The sequence below is a fragment of the Schistocerca serialis genome, chromosome 3 (genome assembly GCF_023864345.2).
Source record: "Schistocerca serialis cubense isolate TAMUIC-IGC-003099 chromosome 3, iqSchSeri2.2, whole genome shotgun sequence".
NCBI classification, from domain to species: domain Eukaryota; kingdom Metazoa; phylum Arthropoda; class Insecta; order Orthoptera; family Acrididae; genus Schistocerca; species Schistocerca serialis.
Window position 1 is genome coordinate 321834934 of NC_064640.1, and position 26895 is coordinate 321861828.

Consider the following 26895-nt stretch of genomic DNA (forward strand, 5'->3'; position numbering starts at 1 on the left):
ACTGAATCCATTATCTTTGCCTTCTCTCTATCATCTTATGCTTTAGTGTCAGTATGATCACTAAGCATTTTTATGTGCGATTTTGATTCATTAACTGAGACTAAGCTGGTCAAAGGCTTCTGTCCAGTCACTCGTCAACCAGTCTGCTGTGGCAGTAGAAGACATCAAAAGGGAACCTGAAGTTTTAAATTTCACATTTTAAAAAAAATCATTCATACATACCATCATCTGACCATTGCACAAACTCCTGTATGGAAGAATTAGAAACAGGCATCCCTGACTTGAGAGGCAACTGAAAGTGTTAAAAACAAATAAGTTGCTGGGTCCAGATGGAATCCCAGTTTGATTTTACAGCATTCAGTTTTTCAGCAGGCCCCTTACCAAGCTTGAATTTATTGCAAATCTGTTGCCCACCACGAAGTCCTAAATGAATGGAAAAAGTGCTAGTGACTCGTGTATATATGAATGGTAAAAGAATATACTCGCAAAATTGCAGACCAATATCCTTATCAGTTTGCTGCAGAATTCTTGAGCATATTCTAAGTCAGAATGTAGTAAATTTCCTTGAAGCAGAAAACTTCTGTCAACAAATCAGCATGCATTTGGACAGCACTGTTCTTGTGAAACTCAGCTTGCCTATTGAAGCGATTCAAATGTGGGCTGCTAGATTTGCTATTAGTATGTTCTATGAACACCCAAGTATTGCAGAGGTGCTTCATGAACTTAAATGGGAATCTCTGGAGGGAAGATAATGATCATTTCACAAAGCATTATTGAAAAAAATTAGATAACTAATGTTTGGGACTGACTGCAGAATAATTCCACTCCCGCCAATCTACATTTTGTAGTAGGACTGTGAAGACAAAATAAGAGATTCGGGCTTGCATGGAGGCATATAGATTGTCTTTTTTTTTCAGACTCCATTTGTGAATTGAATAGGAAAGAGAGTCAGTAAGAGTGGTAAAGGTGCCACCCACCACCATCCTTCCTTCCTCCCTGTGAAACGGGCAGCGGAGGCAAGGGCGCTGTCTTTCTCTTCCAAGAATTGTGAATGTTACAGCAGTGCTTTTACTGTGAGGGAGCTTAAACATGCAGTCTCTTAGTCCCAGGCATCCGCTCCAGGACTGGGCAGCATTCGCATTCTGATGTTGCTACACCTATCTCGTCAGTGCCTATGTTTTCTCCTCCATACATATAACCACATTTGGACAGATCACACATTGCCCAGTCGCCAGCATGAGGCCATTGTTATTTCCATACCTAAGCCTGGTAAGGACAAGCACCTTTCTTCCAGCTTCTGCTCAATTTACCTCATCAGTAGCATCTGCAGCTTGATGGAACATATGATTAATGGTGGGCTGGTGTGGTGGCTTGAGTCTTGGAATCTCCTCACTAATGCCCAATGTGGAGTCCATAGGCACTTGTGACGTTCGCCTGCTTTATTTCTTTGTTGATTGTTCTCGGTGTTGACATACTGCATTGTTATACTGGCTGAAAAATGAGGACTGGATGTTCAACACTGACTACTGTAAATGGTGTAGCTGACAGTTGCGTTTCACAGTTCTTTACTTTCACTGTTCAACCCCTCCCCCCCCCCCCCTCCCCCAATGTTACACAGTTAATATGGCCAGTTCACTATTGGTTAACTTTTGAGAAGCCTCATTAATAGTTTGCAGGTAAACGTCAGCATACTGCTTCAATAGTTTACCGTTGAACATCTGTGAGCAGTAAAAACCTAACCACACAGTTCTTGCAGAATAATACGGTATGTGTGGCACTATTGAACAGGCACTGTCATTATTTTAACACACGGCCTACTTGTGTTACACTTGCACCCCCATATGTATTCACCACTGGTCTTGAGTGATGTCTTGATCATCTTTACTCCTGGAGCATATGGCTTCTGCTTTTCCACTGACAGGACTGTCTGTATGAACTTCTGGTGATGTGGGAAGTTTCTTCCCTCATCCCTATGTCTCAGCCCATTCCTTTTTCCATTTGTTGACACAACGAAATTCTTGGGACTCATGTTTGATTGGAAACTCTGTTGGTCTTCCCACGTCTCTTACCTAGCAGATTGGACCACCTCCTCCATTTATACTGGTCCCTTGTCCATTTGAAACTGGATTATGGATGTCTCGTATATTCATCCACACATTCATCTATCTGTACTAGTCCCATTGGAAGTCTTTATGCTGAGGCTCCTGACTTACCGTTGTCCTACTGGTGGGATGTTCTCCTCAGTCATTATACGAGCTGTCTGTCTTCTATGCTCGGTCATCCATGCTGTGGTCCCTTTTTTGACGATTCCCTTGACCCCCCAGTAGGGGCTGCACCCATCTTCTCTGTTGCCTCCTGGAGTTCGCTTTCATTTGCTGCTTCGAGAGCTTTGCTTTATGCTACCTACCATGTTCTCCACAGGTGCAAGCATTTCACCACCCTGGCTTTGTGCTGAGGTGTGTGTTCATTTCGGACTTCCTGACTTGGTTTATTGCAGTGAGTTTCTTGCTCTTCGCATGCAGTTTGGGACAGTGTCGTCATCTACACCGATAGTACCAAGATCACTGTTGTGTCAGATGTGCTATTGTAATTGACGACAATCTTTTTCAATGTCGGCTTTTTTAGCAGTGTTCAATTTTTACTGTGGAGCTCTGTGCTCTTTATGAGGCACACCAACTTTCAAGTTGCGTCATCTGCTCAGATTCACTCACTGCTCTTCAGGGCCTTTTTTGTGTGTATGCAGTCCACCCTTTAATATAACGGACCCAAGAATGCCTCCACTCACTCACTGTAGGGGGAGCCAACATAGTGTGCCCATGAGTTCCTGATCATGGTGTGCCAGGGATCAAGGCTGCTGGTGCTGCTGCAAAGGCTGCAGCTCTCCTCCCCAGCTTGCTAGTCATTCTGTTCCTTTGGATGATCCTAGTGTCACTGTCTGTTGGCAAGTAGTATCACTTTGGAGTGCACAATGGTCTTCTCTCCAGGGGTACAAACTCCAGGACATTAAACAATGGTCGACTTCCTATTGGGCCTCATTTTGCGAGGCAGTCATTTTAGCCCAGCTGCGTATAGGACACTGTCATTTTAGTCACCACTATTTATTAAGTGGTGACCCTGCCCCACTCTGTGTCTGCTGCTCTCAACCCTTGACGGTGCACCACTTTCTAGACCATTGCCCATTTTTTAGCTGTTTATGTTTACATCTATGTTTGCCATCTACTTTGTCAGATGTTTTAGCAAATGACACACATTTTGTTGATTGCGACTTGCTTTTTACTTGCCATAGCAGCATGTCAAAGCAAATTTGACCCCCTCCCCCCCCCCCCCCTTCCCCTCCCCTCCCCCCACCCCCACAGGGATCATCTCAATTATGTTTTAAGGAATTTTCCCTAGGGTTGTCCTTGTCCTTAGCTACTCCTCTTTTAAAGTTGCTTGATAGAGTTTTTGCTTTTTTTTTTTGCCCCAAATTACTTGTCTTTTCCTACATTATGATACGGGCACTTATAACCGTAACAGTTTTGCGCCCTAAAGCACCAACCAACCACCCTGCTTAAGGCAATCTTTTAAAGTTTGGTAACCATTTGGAACATTCATCTCAGGTGGTATCTGGTCCAGTGCCCAAGAGAATTCTGCTGGGTTTGTAATCAATCAGGTATAATAGTTGTCCTTACCTAGAAATATTTTTAAATCTTTGACATTCATGGGGGCTGAATTTTATCAATCATCACAATATAATCCTTGGTTGCTTCCAGCAGTCCATTTGCTTAGAGTTTAAACCCCAAATGTGGAACACCTCTTGCTGGCAGCCTTTGAAACAAAAGCTCAGAGTTGTGAAGGTGATCCTCTTAAATTATACCTGTGACCAAAATATTGTCAGGGTAAGCTGTACAGTTGAGAATGTCCTGTACTTGTTAATCCATGAAGTGTTGAAATAATATGGTGGGTGACTTAAGAGATTCTGAAAGGTAAATGATTGTAATGGTAAAGGCCTTGTGACTTGTTTAGCACAAGCTAAGTTTGTGATGCTTCATCAAGAGGATTTGAAAATATGCCCTTGCAACATCAATTTTACTGAATAAAATGCCATGGCTTAATTTTGCAAATAGTTCATCTGGGGTAGGTAGAGGATAAGTTTCCCCTTCAGCACGTGTGTTATCATTACTTTGAAATCACCACAGAATTTCAATTTTGAGGCTGTTCTTAAGCGCTAGGGCACCAGGCGGGTTTCTTCAAAACATGGAGCTGCTGTTATTTAAAGAAAGATGAGAACTTTGAAATCAGTTGTCAGCCTAGGTCAGATGAGAACATTTGCTTTTATTTGTCACAGAAAAGCTTCAAGGCAGTGCAAGGCTCTTTGGACTGAATGATGTGCACTATTTCATGAATCATAAATCCACATGTTGGAAAGTGTCCATCCCAGAGACATTACCCCTTTTTGGGTCAACTGCCACTAGAAAACTTACTGGACAATTGACTTAGTTATAAGTAAAATGTATAGGCACATGATGATGTCCATCAACCCAAAGATTTGTCTCAGCTGCCTACAGTGGTGGCAGTCCTAAAATTAAGTAAGTCGATTGGTTTAACAGTGACACAGATGCATCAGTGTCCAGGAGTAACCTCACAGGATGTTCATTATGAATGCTTCCAAGTACTTTTTCTGGGACATGTTTTGAGAAGTCAGGCCTTCCATAAATTGCAAACTCAGTTGGTTCACTACCACAGGATGGGGTGTGTTCGCAGCAGCACTGCGGGCTGTGCGCGTGGTGCAGGAAACAGTATTTACAGCTAGGCAATTGCACAACAGTTAGTGTGCCTTGTCGCCACCAGTACAGTTGTTTACAGGGCTGCACTAGCTGCAGATCAGGTGAAGGCCCCACCGGAGGTGTAGTGACGTCCCACATGACTGTACCGGAAAGCTAACTGCCATGTCTTCTTCCATTTGAAACACACTTTGATCTGTGCAAGCTGTTTTGTAATCTTTAGCTATTCACATTACTTCTATCAGCGATGGACCTGATTTCCCCAATAACTGATTTAAGAGTTGGTGTAGTTCTGCCTGCAGTTCTTAATCTCTGTAGGTTGGGGGCCCAGCCTGTGTAAGATTGATTAGGACACTTTTTTTACAGCCAAAACTGTAGCCTAGTTGCGATAATGTGTTTACTTGTTGAAAAATGTTCTTGCAATAAAGAAAATGTTGTAGGTAGCTCAAGTTCTGCCAAATTTGTCAAGAACTCCAGTTTTTCTGTTAGTTGATACAGTACGGGATTTGCTGACAAGAACATGGCCTTTTGCCTTTCCATATCGGAAATCTGACAAGCCAAAAAATACAACTGCAATTGTTGCTGTTAAACATCACACTGTTCATTAAAAGGCAGAAATGCTATAAACAGGGGTGGTATGGAAGACATTTTTGATCTATTGCTAACATTTGCACTGCCCATAATATAGCTGTCGTTAGCTCCAGATAATGGTGTGTGGTTTGCGTGGGGAGTTGTAGGTTCTCCATGGTTGAGAAACCCACATACTCTTGCTCAAGTACAAAAATTTTCAAAGTCTGATTTGCACACTTAACAGGTCCCAAGTTGTTGTCACTTTTGTAAAAAGGAGATCTACTCATGCAGACAATGGAGTTCATTCACAACAAGGGATGCCTGTATAAGGAACAGTGCAAGTTATCAGAAGTTCATATTCCCAAGCAACGTCTAGTACTACCCATATCACAGTTCTGTATATTACAAGTAGAGTTCACCAGAATAATACCATAGCCACTACGATAAAACTTGTGGCCCACGCTCCACTGCTTGCATCATAATTGCTTAGGCCAACCATGGGCCAGTTTCAGTGCTGTAGTCTGATGTGATCCCATCATATGTTGTGCCTGAAGATCAACAGCGTCTGAGAAGTGACACCACAATGGTTGATAGTAATGTTGCAGCAGCTACTCAGTTTCCATGGTAACATCAGGTGGCGTCACTACATCTATGATACTTGATTCTTTCTGGTTGTAAAGCCCACTTCATGAATGTCCACTTTTGTGTCCTAGAAATTTCCTGAGTAATCATATCTCCGGTCCAGATTAAAATTCAGGCTCTTGCCGTATGCAAGCAGTGTTCTTAATGACCGAGCTCCTGGACGTGACTCTCAGCTGGACTGAAAGCTTGAATCTCCTAGTTCATCTCATGTCTATTATGGTCCTCTAAGTTCTTCTGTTTGCATTAAAGCAACCAGTCACTAACAGTATCTCCACATTGATAGCTACTGCTGCTTCCACACTAACATAGCTGCCCTCCACCCTTCCTATCCTGCCTCTAGTCTTGTTTCGGATATTTCATCTACAATGATAACCAAGCCCTCTCCTAATATGATGTAGGCCTGTCAACTCCTTGTCACAAACAGATCTTCCATCATACCTTCCCAATTTTCCTTAGCACTGCTAAACATCTACCAAGGAGCATCCTCTCCCTACATCCTTTCATACATAATACAATCCTGGACTGAAATGACTGAACCACATCCTTTGCCAGGGCTTTCAGCTTATCTTAAAATGAAGAATGTACTCACTCAAATGCTTCCTAGTTTTCCCATAATTGTAACTTGTCCATTCATATGCCTCTCCTGTTCCTGACCCCTTGCCCTATCCGTACAAAAAACTCGGGTTCAAGACCTGTTCCATGAACTCATCCAGTGAAGACTATTCCGTAACTGTTACTGGTGTAGTTTTATCTCATTAGAAATGGGTCTACCTAGGAAAGCAGCCATGCTGTAATCACTACACTACTTTGTATGTGTACACGAGCACCAGTTTGCAATCCACAGAGTATGAATGGGATTCACAAGATGATGGTCAAAGCAGAGTATGCTTTTCTGCAAAACATTCTCCACTAGCTTCTCTGAAATGCATGTATGGATATTGTCCCTCCAGTACATCATTCATTTTTGCTTTCTCTTTCATCTCCATCTTTCTCTTCTCCCTAATTTGTTGCTCCTGTTTCTATCTCATTTCCTGTTCCTCCACCACTGTTGTATTTCTCTGTTACCTTACATTTGTTTTATTTATCTAATCTTGACCATGACTGTAAACAGTGATTGTAAAGTGATAGTCACGGAAAGGATGAAAAATATCAGACAACCAGTTATATAACTAGTTGGCTGATATTTTTCATCCATTCCAAGATTACAGTTGTAGGTCTACAAATCTCATTAAACCCCTCCTCACTTAGTTCGTGTTTCAGCTGTCTAGTTTTCTTAGCAATCTTCTTCCCCACCCAAATTTCCTCTTCATTCTTGTGTGCAACATGCAACTACCCATGTCTGCATCTTACATTTTCATCTTACTCACTCCTTTCTAGATATCTAGTCACATCATTTAAGCTGTAAAATTTTATGAGTGATAGCTATGTCTATGGATAGGTATTTTGATGGAGAATGAATATTCAAAAGTTGGGCTATAGTGTTTAATGCCAGGTGTTTGTTCTTGTCTATAGATCATTGCTTCCTCTGTATGATTAGTGGTTGTCCTTTTTTTATGCCATTGTGAAGTGGACTGACAAGGCAGCCAGTCCACAGTGACGGGTAGCCGATAGAAAGGCACGCGTACACACTCACGCCGACGGGCGTCAATTCTGGAACAGGATAACTATTGAATGGTAGCAAGAAAAGTACGTAGCTGCTTTATACTTAACTTTATTATTTGATGACTACAGCATTCTTCTTGAGACATTTATACTATAACTCTCAAAGTAGGTAAGGCTAATGGCGCCTTGCTAGGTCGTAGCCATGGACTTAGCAGAAGGCTATTCTAACTGGCTCTCGGCAAATGAGAGGAAGGCTTCGTCCGTATGGTCGCTAGCAATCTCCTCGTACAACTGGGGCGAGTGCTATATCGTCTCTCAAGACCTGCCTTGTGGTGGCGCTAGGTCTGCGATCACACAGTGGCGACACGCGGGTCCGACATGTACTAAATGGACCGTGGCCGATTTAAGCTACCACCTAGCAAGTGTGGTGTCTGGCGGTGACACCACACATTGTATACTGCATGCTTCTGATGGCTGACATACCATATGGACCTAGTAGTAGCCCCAAATGAAAATCCAGAAACTAGGGATGTTAAACACATTGTACATTAACAGCTAAAGGCAGACAAGTTTCATATTGTTTGAAATAAACCTGCAGAATTAGAAACTGAGGCACCCTCTAAATGACATAAAATCAGTGCATTACTACCATTTCAGGCACTCTGTCTCTTAAATCATAGTATGAGCCAATTGTTCTTCTGGATGATTCTGGTGATGGTGGTTTTAATTGTACACACCTACTGCCAAACTAACTCTCCGTATTTACATTGAGACAGTTATTTATCTCCAATAATGTAGCAGCTAAGTACTGCACGTTTCACATGCAACATAACAGATGCTAGTCAGATATTAACTTCTTATATTTGTCTTGTATTGCATCCCTCACAACTTTTAGAGAAGTACCACACTAGGAATGCCCCAACAGCTAACAGTTCAGGAACAAAATGGCAGAAAACAAGAAGCAGGCTACAAGTAGAGGAAAAAAATGTGAATTTTCAAATAACTGTAGGAACATGGCTGACATTTGAGATACATTGTACAATAAGTCTGAAAGATCTTTGCCATAGTCCTGAAATCTCCACAAAGAATGTAAGCTAGTGAACAGATTATAGAAAAATGAGTAAGATATCAAAACTGGATGTGCCTTTTGTCACATAGATATGGAATGTGTCACTACTTTAAATATAGAGCATCTAGTAAACTAAAGTTTGTGTCTTCCCACGTGTGCTATAGAGGGTCCCCTCACATCTTCACCAAAGGCACTTGAAATTTTTTTTTTTAGTTTTGACTTTTTTCCCTTGACATTTAATGATATGTTCTTTAGTCTATGTCTTAATTTGCCTGACATGACTGCTAAATAAGTAATTAATTAGGAATTTGTCTCATTCCTGGCATTTTTTCCATCATATAGGGTTCTTTGTTTTAATGATTTGGCAAATTGTGCTTTATGTTAAACTTTATGAGCAGACATCCTTTGTGTTGCCACAGTGGGTAATTTTTATTCAATTTGTTATTGCATTTTAACTGTTTGTGTATCACACTTTTGCTGTTTAGATTGAGGAGAAGACCAGCTCTTGCCTAAACTAGTGAGGAAAACTATCTAAAAATAACACCAAGGCTGACCAATATATCAGGTCAGTAGTCATTGATCTACACGCATTCAATTCAGATGTGGCTCACCTCCCTTTCTTTCAAGTTAGCGTGCTTCATATTAAGCTGCATGAGCAGCCCAAGTAAATAAATTATGACTGATGATGGTGACGATGATGTCAGACTTTGGTAGAAAGGAAAGAAGCAACAGCTTTAAATACCTTTGGGTAGGAACCAGTAGAACTGACATCAGCCAATGTGACAACCTTTACATCAAGAGGATCATATCAAGATGGCCTAAACTCGGACACTACAATATAGTAGTTATTAAAGGAACGCGTGTATCAAAATGACCGAGCAGGGTAGTGCAGTGGTTAGCATCCTTGACTCACATTCGGGAGGACAATGGTTCAAACTTGCATCCAGCCATTCTGACTTAGGTTTTCCATGATTTCCCAAAATTGCTTCAGGCAAACACCAGGATGGTTCTTTTGAGAGGGCACAGCCACTTTCCTTCTCCATCCTTCTCTAATCGGAGCTTGCACTCGGTATCTAATGACCTTGTTGTTGACGGGATGTTAAACACTAATCTCCTCCTCCTCCTCCTCCTCCTCCTCCTCCTCCTCCCCCCCCCCCCCCCCCCTCCTTTGTTTACAAAACATAGCCAGATATGTTTTTTGCCCAAAAAATTCTATTATTTTCATTCAGAAGTGAGTAAATTGCCTTAATAACTGAGAAACTACTCCTGAAGATCAAATATGAGGCCAGCAATAAGTTGTGGTGATTTAAAAAGCACCCACTGTATTACACACACAAAACAAAGTGATGCTGTGGTAAGTCACTGGACTTGGATGCAGGAGGGTATAGTTCAAATGGCCATCCAGCCATCCAGATTTAGGTTTTCTCTAATGTCCCTAAATGTCCACCTCCACAGCTGAGTGGTCAGCTCGTCTGTCCCATGGGGGGCCTGGGTTCAGTTTCCATACTGTCGGGGATTTTTCTTGCTGAGGGGTTGGCCTGGGGTACACTCAGACATGTGATACTAATTGAGGAGCTACTTAATGTAAAACACACTATCTGATCAAAATTATCTGGATATCTTTATGATAGCTTGAAACTTTGCTGGAGACACTTACAGTGAGGTGTCTGAATGTCTGTGGAGGAATGGTAGCCCATTCTTCCTCAAGAGCCAAAGCCAGAGGAGGTAGTGATGATGAATGCTGTGATCTTAAGCAAAGTCAAAGTTCTAACTCATTCCAAAGGTATTCCATTGGGTTCAGGTCAAGGTCCTGGACAAGCCAGTCAATTTCTTGAATGTTATTGTCCACAGACCATTGCCTCACAGATACTGTTTTATGACAGGGTGCATTGTCATGTTGATACAGTCATCATCTTTGAACGGTTCCTCTACTGTACACAGTACTGAATGTTGTGAAATGTGTGCTTATCCTTCTGTGGGTTGCATTTTCTTAAGTGCAATAAGGGGACCACAAAAAACACCCCTTAACTTAACACTACTTCCTCTCTGGAATGCTTGACAGTCCCCGTCCGTTAACAAATGAGGTCCACCTGGTCTTGGTTTAACTGTGGTTGTTCCTTTGCATTTCCACTTCACAGTCACATCACCAACATTGAAATGTCTGTGATGGATTTGTTACACAGGTGACATCCAATGATTGGTCCACATTCTCCTGACCAACTCATTCTGCTGTTACTGCTTCTCTACTGACAACGCAGTACTCCCCACCTCCTTTTGTGTGGGCAAGTCTGTCTGTCCTGACATGTAACGATCAATTCTGTCTTACATGGGGGTGTCCAGATATTTTTGATTGGATGGTGTGGTTTCTCTAAGGTCTATTAAGTGACAGTGGTCTGGAGAACAGTGTGCTGACCCCATGCCTCTCACAACAAACCAAGATTTACAGCAACTTCTCGGGTTAACTGAAGTTTGCGATCCCACCTCCTTTTTTGGTAATGCTTATTCCAGTTTTCAGTTACAAAGTATGAGATTCATGAAACTTCCTGGCAGATTAAAACTGTGTGCCGGACCGAGACTCGAACTCGGGACGTTTGCCTTTCGCGGGCAAGTGCTCTACCAACTGAGCTACTCAAGCACGACTCACGCCCCGTCCTCACAGCTTTACTTCCGCCAGTACCTCGTCTCCTACCTTCCAAACTTTACAGAAGCTCTCATTATGAGATTCATGTTTCTTACATAATTATGCAATACATTGGTGCATTTACAAAATTTTATTCCCTTCCAAATTTGTCCATGATGAAATAATATCTTTACATGTTTCTGTGAGATAATGTTGTGCTATGAAAATTAATTATCCTACAAATTTCTTTTTATAATGACCTAGATTCAAAACAGAGTTTGTATCAATGCAAAACGTATTTTTTTCTTGATACCAGTCATAACAAATACTTGCCTGTAAATTTGTTGTTTAGCAAATGGAAAACTGTCATTATGTTCAAAAAACAACTTAACTTTTTCATAAATAATTCTATATTTTGTAAAAGCTAAATATACTCTGTCCTTTACACGTGGCATATTTGAAAATTATTGAATTTTTTTCATAACAGTTAAATAGCTTTTGTTTATATTATAAAACTGTAAATTTTGCATACAAAAAAATATATCTTCATTAAAATGTTTCTTTATTCTTAAAATCAGAAATGGTATCAATTACCAATTTGACTTACAGAAGCTTCTATATGCATTGTTTTATTTCTATGAGAAGGTGTGCATGTAAATTCTTCTCTTTCATTTAAAAACTGTTAATGATGTGAGGTCTAGAATGAAATTTTCACTCTACAGTGGAGTCTGCACTGATATGAAACTTCCTGGCAGATTAAAACTGTGTGCTGGACCGGGACTCGAACTCGGGACCTTTGCCTTTCGCGGGCAAGTGCTCTACCAACTGAGCTACCCAAGCACGACTCACGCCCCATCCTCACAGCTTTACTTCTGTCAGTACCTTGTCTCCTACCTTCCAAACTTTACAGAAGCTCTCCTGCAAACCTTGCAGAACTAGCACTCCTGAAAGAAAGGATATTGTGGAGATGTGGCTTAGCCACAACCTGGGGGATGTTTCTAGAATGAAATTTTCACTCTAAAGCGGAGTGTGCTTGGGTAAGTGTTTGTGAACAGTCTTGTGATAAGTGAACATAAGAATAAGTAAGTGTCAAAATTAAAAGTCAGCATTGCACAGGGTGATTATAATTAAAGTTAAACTTTCAAAACATAGTAGAAATTACACCACTGGTCAGAATGACGTCAAATTGCAATGGAATATTATTGGAGAAGGGGGAAAACATATGGTAGAAGAAAAAAATAGTGTGAAAATTGATCAGTAGATGGCCCTGTATGTGTCAGAATACGTAAATGAAAACACCTGTCATGTGCACGACTCACTGAAGTTGGTGTAAACACACCGATTACATGGCTTTTCCTCCTTTCGTGTCTGTGACATTTGCCATGACTGTCTCAATGCAGGACCATGCTCTGCTTGTAAAGCTGTATTACAAGAATGATGACTGTGCACACATCGCTTTGCAGAAGTTCTGGACACTGAAAGGTTTGAAAAAAGGCATTGCTCCGATGACTACCGTGGGCCTGGAGAAAATGATTCGGAAATTTGAAAAGACAGGTTCTTTTGGTGTGCAGCCTGGTAGAGGGAGGAAACGAATTGATTTGACGTCAGTGCAAGCAGTGGCCACAGCAATGCAGGAGGAGACAAGTGGTGGTGTGCAAATGTGTAGTGCACAGAGAATTGCTCGAACATTGGACATACTCGTGAGCATGGTGCGTAAAATCCAATTTTGTGGACAGACGAAGCCCAGTTTCATCTGACAGGATATGTCAGTAGACAGAATTGTTGAATATGGGCAACGGAAAATCCACTCGCAAATCAAATAGTAGCACTTCATCCTGAAAAAGGTCACTGTGTGGTTCAGGTTTATGGTATCATTTATCATAGGGCCATATTTTTCAAAGAGACAGGTGCTTCTGGTCCTGTTATCTGTACCGTCACTGGTAAGCGCTACGAGTGCCTTTTGCGCAAAAAATGTCATTCCAGCTCTGCAACAGGGTGGATGTGTGGATGGGATCATTTTTATGCAAGATGGCACATCTCTGCACATTGCAAATCCAGTTAAGCAGCTGCTGAATCACCATTTTGGAAATGCTAGAATTATCAGGTGCCAATTCCCTACAACCTGGCCGTTCTGATCATCTGATCTTGATCTGTGTGACTTCTGGCTGTGGGGCTATCTGAAAGATGTTGTGTTCAGTCTTCTGATTGGAAACTTGGCTGCATTGAAGGCCCGCTTTGCACAACACATTCTGAACGTGACCCCTGAAACACTTCGATCAGTTGTGGAACATGCTGTTTCTCAATTTCAGCTGAAAACGGTGGACAGCATATTGAACATGTTTTGTGCCAGTCACACGGGAATTAGTAATACAATATGATTTTGATTGATACTTTTTATGCAGTTTTTGGCCTCAGGACAATTAAAAATCAATGTGAATGATGCTTTTTATGTGGTTTTTGGCCTCAGGACAATTAAAAACTGATTTTTCCCATCCAGTGTGATATAACCTTGTCGTGGTGGATGGGCTTACGTAACTAACAGTATCACACCTGTACACCCATGCACACTGAGTAATACGGTTCGTTTAGCATCAAACGCATTGTTGTATGATTCATTTGTTATTTGTAGTCGACCACTATTGAATTATGATGCTTACAGTGCCATCTATTGCTAAATTTTGTAACTATTTATTTTCCTTCTGCCAAACGTTTTCCCCCTTTCTCCTATAATATTCCATTCCAGTTTGACTCCATTCTGACCAGTGGTGTTATTTCTACAGCGGTTTGAAAGTTTAACTTTTATTATAATCACCCTGTACTTCAGCGATGATAAAAGAAACCATGCACAATTTATACTTTAATCAAGATTATTAATAAATGTCAACCCCTAGATGTTGATGTCACATACAACATAAGTAATTATATAACTTATTCTCATGGTACATCAAAATACAAATAGCAAAAATAGTGATGTTCACCAGAAATGCATGAATGAAGTATTAGTAGCATATGCAATGAGGATGTTATACCCTCCATACAACATCTGAATGATACCATGTGGCATAGGGTGATTCAGCGGCCAATTGGTGGTGGTGTCCTCTGGGTCTGATTGCAGATTTTATTTTATTTATTATTTTTTTTAACTTCCCTAAGTTGTTTAAGATGAATGTCAGGATGGTTCTTTGAAAGGGGCAGTGCTGATTTCCTTCCCCACGCTTTCCCCAGTAAACTCACAATTTAGGCAGCACTAAGACCAAATCATCGTTCCTTCTTTTTATTGTACATAGCTTATGAAAAGCTTTCACCACTAAGTACTTTAAGTTAATTAAAGGGCATACACCTCTTTTTGTCCTATTCAGTATCTGATCATAACTATGTGACTTACACACATTTCTTTACTATTTGTTTCTAAAAAACTACTCTCCGGTAGTTATCTTATAAATCCATTCTATAAAATTGTTTATTGTATATAACTTTGTCAGGGCAGACATATGTTGGGCCTGGTGGTTTAATGATAAAGAGGTTGTGGGATAGAATCCTGGTCAGACCATGGAAATTTCCAGTCTGCCTTTAATCTAGCCTTTCACCTTTCAATGATGTGAGGAGTTGCCAAGAATGACATGTTGTTCAGATTCCACGTTAAACTGTAGGTCCCCTTTTCCTGCTAGTGTGTATGTGTGTGTGTGGGGGGAGGGGGGGGGGGCGCTCTATTTTGGTGACTGACATTCCCGTAATCTGATATATGGCAGACATATTGTCTTAGAGAAATTCACTCAGCAACAGGTAATGAACTAAGATGATTATTTATTCAAGTCATCAACAAAAGATAATTTTGATGAGTATTATTGGTTTCAGCGCCAAGAGGGCAGTTTCAAATATGTAAAGAGCACATATAAAATCAAAGTAATCTGTTGTTTGAACTGAAATACACAACTGTTTTGTACATATTAGAGATCTGCATCTGATGTTTATGTTCACTCATGTTGCTTGATGCATTTAGTTTCGCTTAAGTCTGTCTGGTGTCAGTACAGCCACTTTGGACTGAGGGGACAGCCACACTTTACTTCCACAGCACATCACACACTCGAATTACCCGGTCATCTACTGTAGTTATCCAAGTGCCTCTTAGTCACCTGCTGGCACATCAACATGAGATGGAGAGTGCAAAAGTGAAATTTGATTTTAAAAAAATCCTGAATGGGAAATACAGTACTCGTAACAATGTTTGGGAGAGATTTTCATTAGTGACTGATACGGATGTCGGGTACATGTAGTGTGACAAGTGCTCTGCTCTCCTATCTCTCAGATCTGCTACCACAGATCTGAAGGGACATGTCTGCAGAATGTGGCAACGTGTTGTAAGTCCTGAAGCATTAGCAGTTTCAGTGAAAGTTGCAGTAATTAGAAAGGTGCATAGGAATGTGCGTCTGAGACCTTTGTCCATTTACATTAACATTAGGTGTAGGATTTCGCACTTTGTCAGTAGCTTGTAAGTGTCAGTTCAGAAATGGAACATGTAGATGTTTCTAATATTTTGCCTCATGCTATATGATTGTAACACAAAACAGTGAAAGACGAGTTGATGAAATACGAGCTGGTATGATGCCCAGCGTTATCGGGATCATAGGGATGAATGATAGATATCAGAAAATGTGTTACATATGTAGTACTGGAAACTTTGCTTGTCAAGGTTATGTACTGTGAAATATGCTATTGGCAACAACTCACTTTCGTGAGAAGGAAAAATAATATGAGTAATTTATTAAGAACTACATCCGAGGAAACATTGTCAAATTGTTAGGAGTAAATCCCCAGCATTTTAATATTTCATTTGCCACTGACCAAGGCACTAATATATGCAAGACCCTGCAATCCTTTTAGCATTATGCATGCATTACACGTTTTGAATGCAGTGCTGAAGCACGTGTTGGATGACGATTATTTAATAAATGGGCAGGAAGTGGTTTGTTCAGTGGCTTATGTTGCTAAAGACAGTGTCCGTTTCATGAAGAAAACTGGCAAAGGAATTATATGCAGACAAGCTTGATGCAAGAAATGTGTTTCTGAAAAACTTACTGGCTATCACAAAAACACTGCAAAAGAACTCGTGACATTTTTAGAGCCATTCAAAGACTCAATAGGAATGCTGGAACATGAGAAAGTTTCCAAAAATTCAATTTGTTTTGTTATGGGTGTCCAAATTGAAAAGTCATTGCGATGTAAGGTCTGAAGGTACAGAGGTACATAAGTTTACATTACTGTGGCATCACCAGCAGATAAAAACTGCACTTAACTGCAAAACGTCAGTTTCAGTGTCACCAATATTTTTGTAGTACAGTAAGAGGGACATATTATCATCAATTTAAAGTAAGTAGTAAGAGTACTGGCTCTGTGTTGTGGTGAGAAAGTCAGAATTCCAACATTGCACAGAATAGTAACAATTCTGTGGTTGCCCTTCCAATGATTGGAAATGATATTTGTTTCTGATAAAGATGAGATGTTTATCTTTAGTCATATTGAAGATAGCTGTACATTAGCTTTTGCATGAATATTTCTCTGTGAAAATGATCTGCTCATGATGGATACAGTACAATTTGTTCAAGCCTCAGAAAGAGGCTCGTGTTTTTCGGTGTAAAGAAATGGTCAAAAAATTTGACTAGGGAATGCAAAATCTTTATAGTACATTGTAATATGAGACAAATCTTTGGTACATTCAGACTTTTCAGAAACTGCAACGTTCATCTGTTTGGGTGTTCTGAAATCAACACAGTGGTTTGCTTGTGAAGCACTTCCAAGAAACTGATTTCTTGTGTCTTTGATAACAGTAAACATATTGTAATCATTGCTTTAGAGAACTAAAGAACAATTAAGGCTGAATGGTATACAAAAATTTGTTTGCCACCAGTCATTGATGAAATCTGGAAAAACCTGAAAATGTTGCATTGTTCTTCATTATGACAACGCCAGCTGTAAAATAATTTATTATTTGATGAATGAAAACACATAATTAATGTCAGTTTCCCCATATTAATCTGATTAATTGCATAATGACTTCTTTTTGTTCCCTGTCAAACAAAAAATGAGTGAAGAGGTTTTAATCATCCCAAGAAGCTGTGGAATCCTTTGTAATCCATGTTTTTTTGTGGTACCAATATCAGAATAGGAAACAAGTCCACAGAATTTGTTTGAACAGATGCAACAATGTATAAATTTTAAAGGAGAATATTTTTAGCAATAATAACACAGTTTATACAGAAAAGTTTTTCTTTCATTGTTTTAGTAAGAATTGAAAAAGTGGGCCTCATCAGTGCTGGTGCTGATGTTCATTCTTTTCTATTTATAGGACATTTAAGGCAGCTGAGATTACAGTTTAAGGTAGTCCTGTTTAATTTCCTTGTGCCGCTCTCTTTTTGTACTGGACAGGAGTTTCTCTCATATGTTATAATAATCTTTATACCCTGTCAAGCTTATTAACTGGCTTACTGGAGATACTGTAGGTTGATTTACAGAATCATATGGACTAGTGAAGACATTTCCTGGCACAGGTATTTGTGGCAAGGTAGACATTTTGATTTGCCATACACTTAAGAGTAAGTAACAATCAACAGTCATGCCATTCAAATATTATTTATCATCAAAGGAAATATTCAAGACTTCATCTTTACCCAACATATCAGGACAACCACTTTCTAGGACAGAAAAGGACCATTTTTCAATGAAGTATTGTTTTGATGAGACATCATCAGTGTCTATGTATACTTTGAATTGTTACATAAAATTCATTGGGCTCGTCATGGTAACAAGTGATGAGTGATTACCAGGGAACTTCTTTATTGCATGAGAATACCTGTCCAAAAATTGCACGTGGTTGAGAAGAGTCTTCTGAAAGGAAATTTTTGACACATCTACATCACAGACCATATCCTGTATCAATGACTCCTGTATGATGACTCCACAGGTTAGCGTTCTGCACGGCTTGTTTTTAATGGTTCGACGAAGCAATTGATGCATATGACAGTAGGCTGTTGAATTTATGGTCTCACCTTTAGGCATGTAGTCGATGAGCAGGACACCCTTACAGTCCCAAAACACTGTAGCTGTAATATTTCTGATGGTTCAAAATTTGTTTTGGGGTTGCAAATGATGCCATTCCATTGATCGACGCTTTGTTTCTGGTGTGAAATGTAATATCAAAGTCTCATCACCAGTCACAATGTGATTAAAAAATTCACCACCATCCTTTTCGTAGCGACTGAGAAATGTCAAAACAGCTGCCATTTGTTTGGTTTTGTGCTTGTCTGACAAAATTCGAGGAACCCACCTGGCACACATGTTTTTTATAGCCCAGATGTGCACTACCAATCTCGTACAACACAATTCTTGAAATGTTTGGAAAGAATGAGTGCAGTCGACTAATTGTGAAATGCCTGTCATCTTGAATTTTTGCTTCAATCCTTGCGGAGAATCCATCAGCCACCAGAGGGCCAGCCTTAATCATCATTGTGAACATTCTTCTGTCCCCCGTTAAATGTAATACACCACTTATGAACTGATGCTTCATTTATCACATTACTGTAAACATCAGCAATGTGTGTTTAAATTTGGATGGGTTTGATGATCTGTGCATTTAAGAAGCAGATAATACCACACCTCACACTTGGCAGGATCATCAATAAAACATTTTAAAATCGCAAGCAGTAAGCAACCGTATTGGACTGCAGCTGCCGCCAAACTGAAATGGTCGGTCGACGGTGGTGGTGGGGGACGCGGTCAAATGTAAAACCAAAATGTTCTTTACTTTCTAAATGACCCTCATATAATAAACCTACAAAAGTTTTAGGGAACTAGTAATTTTTGCCACAGGCTTTTATGTTTAATAGAAATCTTGTTTCCACAGGTTTTTCAGTTGCCTTAATAGCAGTCTCATTTTGTGTATTTGCTTTAGTTCTTATAGGGAATTAGTAATTTCTTTAGCTCAACAGATTAAAAGATTATCAGCAGGCCTACTTATTTGTTCTCGGTCCTGTATTACATTGCGCCAGCCAAAATGCAGCCCTGCTGTGACTGCTGTTCTCTAACACAGAATGAATTCATTGACATTCGTAAGCAGCTGGAAATCGCCATGACTTCTGCAAACGATTAACAGTTGCTGTAAATCGGTGTGTTAGAAGAGCTCCTGAGAATCGTCTACCTATGGTGCTGGTACCAAAGGTACATCGAGCACTATCCTCGGGCCTGTGGATCCTGTCTCCTCTGCAGAAAGTGCAGCATCTGTCATTACCTATCCATTTGACAGTAAGTGGTGCTTCAGTGGTAGAGCTAGGCATCCTCTACAGGGTAAATGGGAATAGGGGACGACTCAGGGTGTTATACTGATCCCCCTAACCAACAAGTCCGAGGTGTTGTCTTTCACTAAAACTGAAATTGAGCTGGTGGTACCCACTTCACCAGTTTTGGGGAAACCTGTTTCATCCGGTGTCAAGAGGGGACAGACGCAAGAGGATAGGGGTTCTTTGTCAGCAGTTTAAACATATGGCAAATGATGGTACACCTTAGGGAAATGGCATCAAGAGACAGGAAAGGACACCAGGTGCACTTAGTGTGTACACCTGGGGGCCTCATTCAACATGTTGAAGATGCTTCTCTGGCAGCCATTGAGGGAGCAAGGTGCAATCAACTGCAGATTGTGGCACACGTTGGAACAAATGATGCCTATGATGTGGGCGCCAAGGTCATACCTGGATCATTCCAGTGACTGGCAGAGATGGTTGAAAAGGCCAGCCTTGCACATAGAGTTTCAGTGAAGCCCACAATTTGCAGCATTGTCCCCAGAACTAATCACAGCTCCTTGGTTCTGAGCCGGGTGGAAGGACTGAACCAGAGACTTAACAAGGTTCTGTGGCAAGCTAGGCTGTGACTTCCTGGACTTGCACCATAGGGTTGAGAACTGTAGGGTCCCACTAAATATGTCAGGTGTGCACCAGACATCAGAGGCTGCTATCCAGGTAGCTGACTGCGTGTGGGGTGTATGCAAAGTTTTTTTTTTTTATTTAAAAAAAAATTTTTTTTTTAGATTAGGCGACTCTCCATCCAGTCCTGATAATGACAACTGTAGGAAACCGAGAAGTATCAATATTCAGATCAAAAGAAATGCCTCCTAGAGATAATAGTATTAAAATCATAGTGGTGTACTGCCGAAACATTTCCAACAAAGTGCCAGAGTTTGAAGTGCTGCTGAAAAGTGGTGAAGGTCACATACTACTAGGTAAAGAAAGCTGGTTGAAACCTGAAATTTATAGCAGTGAGATTTTTGGGGAAAATTTAAGTGTCTATGGAAAGGATAGGCTAATGGGAACTGGAGGCAGTGTATTTATCACAGTAAAAAGAAAAAAAAAACTCAAATCCACCAGAATAGAAATTGAAAAGACAAATCTACACAAAAGTCCAAACCCTTCATCTCGGAAGAAGAGAGGAGGAGTAGGTCAGAAAGAGTGAAGAAATACTGGGCCCTAAGAAAAGAACAACGCACAAAGAAATGATTGATCCAGTGTACCCCAAAGAGGGTGAAATGAAAGAAGAAGGAGAAGAAGAAGAAGAAGAAGAAGAAGAAGAAATTGAAGCTGCATGTGAGATTGTTTAGCAACACTCAGTATCAGTGGTGCTCATAAAATGGTGTCTGGATCCTTCTATCACTCATCAGACTCAGCTTTTGATGTAACTGAAAACTTTAGAAAAAAACCTCAGTTCGCATGTACACAAGTTTAAAAAACCTCAGTTCGCATGTACATAAGTTTCCCTATGATACTGTTATCATAGGTGGAGACTTAAATGATCCAACAATTAATTGGGAAAATTACAGTTTTGTTAGTGGTGGGTGTGATAAGATATACTGTGAAACATTACTAAATGCCTTCTCTGGAAACTACCTAGAATAGATAGTTCGGAACCCTACTTATGATGGAAATGTGGCAACTAATAGATCTAACCTCTTTGAGGATGCCCACATCGACATTGGCATCAGTGACCATTATACAGTCGTGGCAGCAATGATTATCAAAGTACAAAGGACAACTAAAACAAGCAGAAAGATATATATGTTCAGTAAACTGGATAAAAAATCAGTAGTGTCATATCTCAATGAGGAACTTGAAACTTTCACCACAGGGAGGAGCATCTAGAGGAACTATGGTTCACTTTTAAAAGAATAGTTGTCCAAGTACTGCATAGATATGAACCCAGTTGAACAGTTCATTACGAGAGGGACACTTCATGGTATACTGACACTGTAAAGAAATTTCTAAAGAAATGGAGACTACTGCATAATAGGTGTAAAACGAAACATAGGGCTATAGACAGTGTTGCTGAATACAACACATTTGGCTGTCAAGAGAGCAATGTATGAAGTGGTTAGTGACTACCATAGCAGAATATTGTCAGATGATCTTTCATAAAACCCAAAGAAATTCTGGTCGTATATGAAGGCTGTTAGTGGCACTAAAGTTTGTGTCCATTCCCTAGTGAATGAAAAAGTATGACTGATTGCTGCACTTTATAAGTCACATAACAGTCGCTGAGTGCACCCACTTTCTGAATGGAAGGCAACCCGATGTCATAGATCCCTCGAACAAAAAACTGTGTCCAGTGGTTGGTAGAAAGTGTGGATCACAGATGTCTATAAAAAGGATAGCTGAACTGATACACAAAAATACTATCCAATATCCTTGACATCCATTTCTTGCACAATCTTACAGCCTGTTCTGAGCTCAAAATTAATAGAAACAGAATTAACTCCTCCACGTTAACCAGCGAAGATTCTGAAAATATGGATCATTTGAAACCGAACTTGCAATTTTCTCACACAACATCCTGAAAGCCATGGATCAAGGCAGTTGGGATGAATCTGTGTTTCTTGATTTCTGATAAGCATTTCATTCAGTACCACAGCTATGTTTATTATCAAAAGTATGGTTGTATTGGGTATGAAGCATAACTTGTGGTTTGATCAAGGAGATTTTGATAGAGAGGACCTCAGAAGGAGAATCATTGACAGATGTAGAAGTAACTTCAGGTGTGCCCAGGGAAGTGTGTTGGGACCCTCACTGCTCATGTTGTATACTATTGACTGTACTATAATATTAATACTAACTCAGACTTCTTGCAGGTGGTGCAGTTATCTATAATGAAGTACTGCCTGAAAATGCTGCATAAATTTTCAGTCAGATCTTGATAAGATTTCAGAGTGGTGCAAAGATTGGCAGGTGTCTTTAAATGTTCAAAAATGTAAAATTGTGTGCTTCTCATAATGAAAAAACATAGTGTCATATGGCTGTAACATCAAGGAGTCACAGTTGGAATCAGTCAACTCGTACAAAACTACATGGGTATAACATTTTGTTGGGATATTAAATGGAAGGATGACATATGCCCAGTCATAAGTAAAGCAGGTGGCAGACATTGATTTATTGCTACAGTACTAAGGAAATGCCATCAGTTTACAAAGGAGTTTGTGTAAAAAGCCCTTGTGTGACCCATCCTAGAATACTGCTCAGGTGTGTGGGACCCATACCAAATAGAGCTACCAGGGGATATTGAACACATACAGAGAAGGACAGTGTGAATGGTCACAGATTTGTTTGACCTGCAGGAGAGTGTCACTGAGATGTTGAAAGAACTGAACTGGTAAGCTCTTGAAGATAGGTAAAAACCCTGAGAAAATATACTAACAGAGTTTCAAGAACTGGCTTTAAATGATGACTGTAGAAATATACTACAACCCACTACGTATCACTCTCATGGGGATCGCGAGGACAAGATGAGAGTAATTACAGCAGACACAGATACTTTCAGACAGTCATTCTTCCCACGTTCCTTATGTGATTGAAATGGTAGGAAAGACTAATAACTGATACAATGGGATGAACCGTCTGCCATGCACTTCAGTGTTTTGCAGAGTATAGATGAGATGTAACTGTGTAAAACTCCTAATTTCGGCACATAGCAAACCACTAAGTAGTAATTTATTTATAACGGATAGTTGGTTTGTTTACTGTTGTGTTCAATATGCTCATTTTGTAGCAGACTTCAGTACCTACCGTATGGTGTAGCATATGCAGTGTAGTATGTCCATAACTTTAGTTGCTGCTTTTGTAAACAATTTTATACACAAATGCTAATAACTTCATTGATATTGGTTGTACAAATGTGGTAATAATTTTACTGAAATTGTCTCTTCATTGTGAATTCAGTGTTGCACTCAGATTTGTAGTTTGTCTGGAAGCAATTTTAGTGTTTTTGGTGAATATTTGAGACTTAAGATATTGACACAGTCTAACACTGATCATGTGTGCATGTCACTAAAAGCAGGCTGTGCTAAATGTCACGGGAATCCCAAGAAGTGGATATAACCAGCCACTGGACCCTTATCTCATACCTATTTTGCTGCCTCGCTGCAACTTGCCAGCAACATGATGCTCAACTTCACATCTCTTTCTGTTGTTAATTTATACACAGCAAACATACCACACTATGTAAAATTGCTAATCAGATTGACCAGTCAAAGTTCTAAATTTTGGGTAGAAAAAAATCATTCAAGCAGAAGCATCATACAAATTTCCTTATGGAGGATATAGAAATAGGCATCCCTGGTGTTTAAAAGCAGCAGAAAAATTTGAAAAGAAATGTTGCCATTCCAGATGGAGTCCCAGTTTGGTTTTAGCAAGAGTACTCCTCAACATTGGACCAGACTTGGCTTACTTTATCCTGAATGTCTCACCAAGTGGGAAGTGTTAAGCAACTAGGAGAAAGTGCAGGTGACTCCTGTATATAACAAGGTTTCAAAGAATAGATCTGCAAAATTAGAGATGAATATACTTAACATTGGTTTGCTCCAGAATGCTTGAACATATTCTAAGTTTGAATATAATAAATTTTGTTGGGAGAGAAAAGCTTCTATACCTAAATCAACACAGATTTAGATAGCATTCTCTTGCGAAACTCAGCTTGTCCTTTTCTGGCACAGTATCGTACAAACCATGGATGAAGGACAACAAGCAGATTCTGTATACAAGATTTACAGAAAGCGTTTGTCATAGTGCCACACGTCAGACTGTTAACAAAGGTCCAAACATACAGAGTAGGTTCTCAGATATCTGAGTGATTCAAAGAATTTAAATTAATTGAACCCAGTAAATTGTCCTGGAAGATAAGTGTTCATCGGAGATAAAGGTTTTGTCTGGAGTGCCCCAGGGAAGTGTGATAGGCTCACTCTTGTTTGCTATATATGTAAATAATCTGACAGGGTGAGCAGAAAACCTGTGAATGTTTGGTAACAGTGCTGTAGTGTATGGGACAGTTTCATCTTCAAGTAACAGTGGGAAGATACGTGATGAGTTGAACAGAATTTCTATTTGGTGTGATGTAAATTAATACAGTTGAGCAGGAAAAAATGCTATAATGTTTGTGTACATTATTATTGGTGTGCTGATTGACACAGCCACTTCAATTAAATATCTATACATAATGTTCCAAAGTGACACGGAATGTTATGAGCATGTAAGGTAAGTTGTAGGGAAGGTGAATGTTCAATTTCGGTTTATTGAAAGAATTCTAGGATAGTATAGCTCATCAATAGAGGATACAGTGTACAGAGTACTGGAGGGCACATTCTCGAGCAGGTGTGCCTTCGTCATTAGCACTGACATTTTTCGGTATCAGCTTCTGGAGCACTGGTTAGTATTTACTGCAGAGCTTTACGCTCTGTATCAGGCCACACAGTACATCCTTCAACACAGGCTTTTCAATTGCGTCATCTGGAAGCTGTCACTTGCTCACTCTTGATGGAGCCACTGTGATGTTTATGTGGGTTCCTGGTCATGTCAGTCTGACAGGCCACTGATGCTGCTGCCAAGGCTGCAGTTCTCGTTCTTCAGGCAGCCAGTTCTTACCGTCACTCTGATGATCTCTGTTGCTGTCTGTCAGCTGGTGGTGTCACTTTGGCATCACCGCTGGTCCTCCCTTCGTGGGAAGAAGCTCTGGGTTATTAAGACACTCCCAGTGGCTTGGATGACCTCCTCTCAGCCCTCTCAAAATGAGGAGATCATTTCAGTTAGGCTGTGTATCGAGCACTGTCTTTTTAGCCATCTCCATTTGTTAAGTGGCGCTCCCCCACCAATTTGTGCTAACTGCACTCAACCTTTGAAGGTCTGTCATTTCCTAATGGAATGCCCTTTTTGTAATCACATATGTTCTTTGTGTTTGCCATCTGAGTTATTGGCCATTTTAAAGAATGATGCGTGGACTGTTGAATGTATTTTACTTTTTATCCGTCATAGCAATATGGCAAAGGCCATTTAATTTTTAGCTCAGGACTTCTGTTTCTCTATGGCGTATTTTATAGAACTTTCTCCACATCCCTGTTTTTAGCTGTCTTCTCTTCTGTTGATTGGGATTAACGTGTAATCATTCTTAACTCCTCTCTTTGTCTTTGTGTTCTGCAGTTCTGACATGAGCGCGTATGATCCTAGTTGTTTTTGTGCCCGACAACAAAACAAACAAACATTGTTGAGCACTGCTCAAATATTTGGGATCTGCATCAGCTCTGTTTAAAGGAAGACATCAAAGCAATTCAGTGGAATACTGTTAGATTTGTTACTGGTATGTTCAGTCTACACACAAGCATTACGGAAATGGACTCAAATGGAAATCCCTGGAGGGAAGAAGACATTCTTTTTGCAAAACACTATTGAGAAAGTTCAGGGAACTGGCATTTGTGACAGACAGTAGAACAATCTTACTGCCACTGATATACATCTCATTCAAAAACTGTTAAGGCAAGATAACAGAAATTATTTCTTATGTGGAAACATATAGATAGTCATTCCCCCCCCCCCCCATCCCCCCCCCCCCACCCCCCTCCATTTACGAATGTAAAAGGAAATGAAATGCCTAGCAGTTGTTTTAGGTACCCTCTGCCATTCTCCATATGGTGACATGTAGAGTATAGATGCAGACTTCTGTGTTCCCTAGTACCCATAATACTCATCATCAGTAGTTTCAGAAGCACGTTTTAAAATGAAGATGTGCTGAAAAGGGGTTTTCATTGGCATTAATTCTTTCTATTTTATTATTCCTCCTTTCTATGTGTCTTAAGGCTGATGTGTGCTGTTAATGTGTTGATGTACTCCCTTTACTTCTTTTTTCCTCCTTGCAGATAGCCATCTCTCTTCTCTTGTTAGTATCCATTTGCCAAGGGCAAGTTAGATGTTGATACCAATAACCTTTCTCATTGCTGCTGTTTAACTTCTCTCAAAAAATGCAATAATGCAAGGGATATTTTATCTTTATAGCAAGTTAGTCAACATGACTGTCATTGTCATGGATTTATCTGTTGCTATTTGTGTGTAATTGAATTGCTAGTGTGTATCTGCTTCTTTTGTTTCTAAATGAAAAGAAAAACAGGTTTCTTAGAGTAGTAGGTTCCATATTAGCTGAAAGATGCTCAGTCTTACACATTGCCTTTGATCTTCAGACTGAATAGCAGTTTCAAGATACCTTTAAAAAGTTTTGTGTATTATTAGTATCAGATTACTTACATTTCAGTCCATTAGATACCATTGTTTTGATACAAAGCT

The 26895-nt window shown here is 40.0% G+C and overlaps 1 protein-coding gene across 1 annotated transcript in view; it reads left to right on the forward strand.

Annotated features, from left to right (window-relative positions):
- LOC126470132 (tRNA (guanine(6)-N2)-methyltransferase THUMP3-like) overlaps window positions 1-26895 on the forward strand; it is a 121153-nt gene that overhangs the window by 35247 nt on the left and 59011 nt on the right. The gene's annotated exons all lie outside the window — the stretch shown is intronic.